General features: G+C 43.4%; 1 non-coding gene across 1 annotated transcript; it reads right to left on the bottom strand.

Moving 5' to 3' along the window:
• Nucleotides 1–4,106: 4,106 nt before the first annotated feature.
• LOC119468498 lies at nt 4,107–4,235 on the bottom strand. Its single transcript, XR_005197173.1, has one exon. It is a non-coding gene; the product is annotated as a small nucleolar RNA SNORA48 (small nucleolar RNA).

Here is a 4,235-nt window from a genome sequence, read left to right as displayed (position 1 = left end):
CTGACTCCTACTGTCTGTCTCACAGAACATCACTCTCTGTATTTGCTTACTCTTTTTGATTCTTCCCTGTGCCTCAGTGTTTGCAGTTAGAAGCTCATAAATTCCCCTATTATAGGGAAGTGGCTGATTGTATAACCTTATCCTTTTGTTGAAATAGGTGTGTCCAGTTAAGTATTTACTGTAAGCCAGCCCCTCATATGCATTCCGCTTGGGGTGGATTCATTCATTTCTACAACCTCGCCATCTAAAATGTCCACACTGGTCCATCTGGCTGTGCTTCTCAGGAGCAACTGTTTTGTAGGACTTGAAATAAGGATTCCTTATAATCTGATGAATGCTAATAGCCTCAGTACATTTCAGGCTGTTTTAGTTTTCCTTCATTTGGTTTTCTTGTTTTGTGGTGAGAACATTTAAAATCTACTCTCTTAGCAATTTTCAATAACACAGTGAATCATTACTAACAAGTCACCATAAGGTACAGTAGAGCTCTGGAAGTATTCTTCCTTGAAGTAACTGAAACTTTGTATCCCTTGACCAACCCATTCCCATGCCCCTCATTGCACAGCCTTTAGTAACCACCACTGTATTAATACTATCTGCTTCTATGGGTTAACTTTTCTACAATCTGAGTATAAGTGAGGCCAAGCTGTATTGGAGGTTGTTTCCTCCATGCCACTGGGTGGAACTCAGAGGTTTCTACCAATAACTTGTTGCTTTCACCAGCAGCTCCCAAGGGCTCTGCTGAGTCCCCAGTGCCTCCTGAATCCCAGATCTCGAAACTCTGCTTCTCCCAAACCCTGTTTTTCTGAGAACTCCAACATCAAACATAGAGCATAGCACCTTTCCTGTGATTCCTCTAAATTTCCTCTTACTCAAGTCACTGTGTGTGGGAAGTAGAAAAGTTCCTCTTCAAAGTTTCATAAGTGTTAGAAGTAATAGTTTGTTTTAAAGACTTTCTTCAAGCCTTCTTGCTTTTTGCTAAAAGCCCTATCCTATGTAGCTGTTACACATGCTTATAGGCATGTAATACATTCTATGTCCTTGTACTTTAACCAAGATATCTGTGCTGGATGTGCTCACAGGCACGTCCCAGCTGGCAGCCTATGCCCCTTCTTTATTTAGACTTCCTTTTTGTCCTCCATTGCTTTTACTTGTTTAGAAAAGTTTTAAGTTATTAGCCAATCAGGCTTTAGTTTAAATTGTGAGGTCTGGCTCTAACCAATAGAGATCAGACATAGCAGTCAGGACAACTCCAAATGCATAAAGAATAAAAATATGTCTGCTTTTCCTTTGTTCATGGTACTCTCGTGGCAAGATGGCTGGCCAGAGTACCCTTCCCGCAGAAAGTAAAAATTGCTTTGCTTTGTCTCAGTGCTAATTTTTCTTTGTAGCACCAAGCATCTATTTCCAACACTGTGTATGATAGATTGACTGCTTGTTCCCTGGAAGTCTAGGGATAAAAGGTATTGAGTGTGGGGTTAGAGGATGGGTTTTGTCAGAGGACACACTCTCAGAGCAGACAACTTAAGGCTCAGTATTAGGCATTTCTGTTCTTAAACATTTCTTCACTATTTCTGCGCAAGACACTTCTCACTGGTAAAGTTCCCTCCTTGGTCGCCTGCCTTGTGCAGCCCTGCAGGCTCCGTCTCTCTCCAGGACCACCCTGCTTCCTCTTACACAGTTTTATGCGCCCCTTCCCTCCTCTCTCCTTCCATCCTCAATCTACATATTTCACAGCTAGCTTTCCACAGCCAGATATTTCTTGCCCTGGAGAATTACTCTATCAGTTTTTAAGCCACCATTAAAAAAAAGAAAAATCCCAGTGCCCTGGAGCCTTGGCAGCAACGCTCCACCTTCCAGAGGTAAACCAGAAGTCGTTTCCTATCTTGAAAGACAGTGCCACCTACTGCCCACCAAGAGACAACTACCGAACACAGCTGAATGACCCTGTCCATTGCCTGTTCTGGACAGGGTGGCAGATAATCCAGGTAAGAATAATTAGAAGGTACACTGAACTTGCGGTGGTGATGGGACATTTAAGAATGCACAAAAGTTTAAACTCAATAGGGATATCAAGACCAGGATAGCATCCGGTCTCAAGGAGGCTGCAGGATCTGCATAGTGCTAACAACTGTGCAGAGGTAGAATGGGAATCTGAATCCGTCCTCTCCACCTATGAAGTCCACGTAGTTCCACATCGCTGCACTAGGATAGAGTAGATTTCCTTTTATGGATGAGCAAATAAGTGAGAGAGAACCCGGGATCAAGTTGGGAGAATTTCAAGGAGGGGACTGCTGATGATCTAACGTTTGAGTCATCAGTTTGGATGTGAACCGAGAAAATATCGCTGGGATTTGAGTTTAAGACTTAGTTGGAGACTGTTAGAGAGTGGTTTAAGGTGCCCAGCCCTGGGCTAGGTGCAGAAGAGTATGAAAAGACAGAGAGATATAGTCCTATATCTCATAGAGCTAAATATAAGTCAAAGCCAGGGAAATTGGCAAAAATCAAATGGTAATAGATGAGACAGTGATTTAGAAAACAGAGATACATATAGACCTGCAGGTCCCTCTGACACTATTGTACAAATTAGGATGGATCCATTCACTTCCTTGGGGCCACTGCTGCCCTGAGCCAGAGCCCTCAGCTTGGCAAGCAACCTGTGGGGTAGGTCCTAGCCCCCATCCGTCAGAATGAAGACTGACTTTTTTTTTTTTTTTTTTTTTTTTGAGACGGAGTTTCGCTCTTGTTACCCAGGCTGGAGTGCAATGGCGCGATCTCGGCTCACTGCAACCTCCGCCTCCCGGGTTCAGGCAATTCTCCTGCCCCAGCCTCCTGAGTTGCTGGGATTACAGGCACGCGCCACCATGCCCAGCTAATTTTTTGTATTTTTAGTAGAGATGGGGTTTCACCATGTTGACCAGGATGGTCTCGATCTCTTGACCTCGTGATCCACCCGCCTCGGCCTCCCACAGTGCTGGGATTACAGGCTTGAGCCACCGCGCCCGGCCTGAAGACTGACTTTTTAGGAAAGTTCAATTCAGGAAACTAGGACTTGAGCTGAGCTTCCACTGATGTGAAGAGTTTGGAGCAGCTGTGAGAAAGGGGTAGGAGGTAGGTCTTTTCTGCTGGGAAATGTCAAAACAGAGGCAATTAAAAGTCATAAAGGAAAAGGGGAAGACAGAAATCTCCTGACTCTTGTCTCCAATATTTTTTAAGTAGGAGAAATTAGATAAGATCACTCCTTTAAAACAGTTATTGAGCATCTGATATATGCAAGGAGCTATGCTGAATAGACTGACTCAGGGAAATAAGAACTCTGACAATTGCATATTGGTTTGTAGTTTATGAAGCACATCTATTTCCAGCTGTGACATTTCATCCACTTTCCTGTAAAGGAGGCTGAAGTGGTGGCTGCCGCTGAACATGAAGCTGCAAATCTCTACAATTAGGATCATAATCCAGATTCTTTGACTAGTCCAGAATTCCTTTCATTCTGACCACTGATTCTTTCTTTTCTTAAACATTTTAAAATTTAAGTAACTGTTTAAATAGATGGCACACTTCCTGGTTCAAAATTTTAAAAACACAGGGGAAAGGCTCCCTCCTGCCCCTGGTTCCAGACATCTAGTTTCTCTCTCCAGAAGCAGTCTTTACTAGTTTATCGATGTATCCTTCCAGAGATATTCTTTGGTTAAAGAGCAAGTAAGAATGTTATTTATTCTTCCTCCATTTATGCAAATAATACCATATTACACACACTGTTCTGTATCTTGTTTTTTTGTTGTTTGTTTGTTTTTTTTGCAACAGTGTCTGTCACCCAGGCTGGAGTGCAGTGGCGTGATCTCGGCTCACTACCGCCTCCGCCCCCCAGGTTCAAGTGATTCTTCTGCCTCAGCCTCCTGAGTAGCTGGGATTACAGGTGTGCGCCACCACATCCGGCTAATTTTTGTATTTTTAGTAGAGACGGGGTTTCACCATTTGGCCAGGCTGGTCTTAAACTCCTGACCCGCCTTAGCCTCCCAAAGTGCTGGGATTACAGGTGTGAGCCACTGTGCCCAGCCTGCACCTCGCTTTTAAATGTATTTTTATTTTTTAAATTCAGTAATCTATGTGTCCAAATCATAAACCAGGAGTGGGCATACACTGAAAGCCAAGCTGGGATAAGCAAGGGGTTGCTTTGTTCCTGGCTGATATGAGACGGGCACTATCAAGCTTTTTTTTTTAAATCAATTATG

Source organism: Cebus imitator, unplaced genomic scaffold, assembly GCF_001604975.1.
Source record: "Cebus imitator isolate Cc_AM_T3 unplaced genomic scaffold, Cebus_imitator-1.0 Scaffold440, whole genome shotgun sequence".
In the NCBI taxonomy this organism is placed as follows: Eukaryota; Metazoa; Chordata; class Mammalia; order Primates; family Cebidae; genus Cebus; species Cebus imitator.
The sequence above is the reverse complement of the archived record's forward strand: the minus strand, read 5'-3'. Positions and strand labels throughout refer to the sequence as shown.